This window comes from Dinoponera quadriceps, unplaced genomic scaffold, assembly GCF_001313825.1.
Source record: "Dinoponera quadriceps isolate SergipeBrazil2010 unplaced genomic scaffold, ASM131382v1 scaffold2226, whole genome shotgun sequence".
NCBI classification, from domain to species: domain Eukaryota; kingdom Metazoa; phylum Arthropoda; class Insecta; order Hymenoptera; family Formicidae; genus Dinoponera; species Dinoponera quadriceps.
Window position 1 is genome coordinate 4801 of NW_014556261.1, and position 358 is coordinate 5158.

Sequence of the window (358 nt, forward strand, 5' to 3'; positions counted from 1 at the left end):
GCAGCAGGATGGCGCAGTCGTTCATTTTTCCACAAACTATAGTATGAACCTGCAACCTTTTGCTCGAATTAAAATAGTGCAAGCATCTGTAAAAAATATTTAAATTAATATTCATTTTTTCTCAAAAGATATTTATAATATTTTTTTTACAAATTTTTATACGTACCGGTTGCAGATATACTTCTTATGATCATGTTTGCTTAGTTGCGATCTCACAAGTCGGGACAAGTTTTTTATCTATACAAAGTGTCCAACGTTGTCATCTCGCGGATCTTGCAAGTACAACATGTTGACGTGTCTGTCTATCTCGCGGTCAGTGAGACGTATCGGAAGGATCACATATACCGTTTTTCCTTTT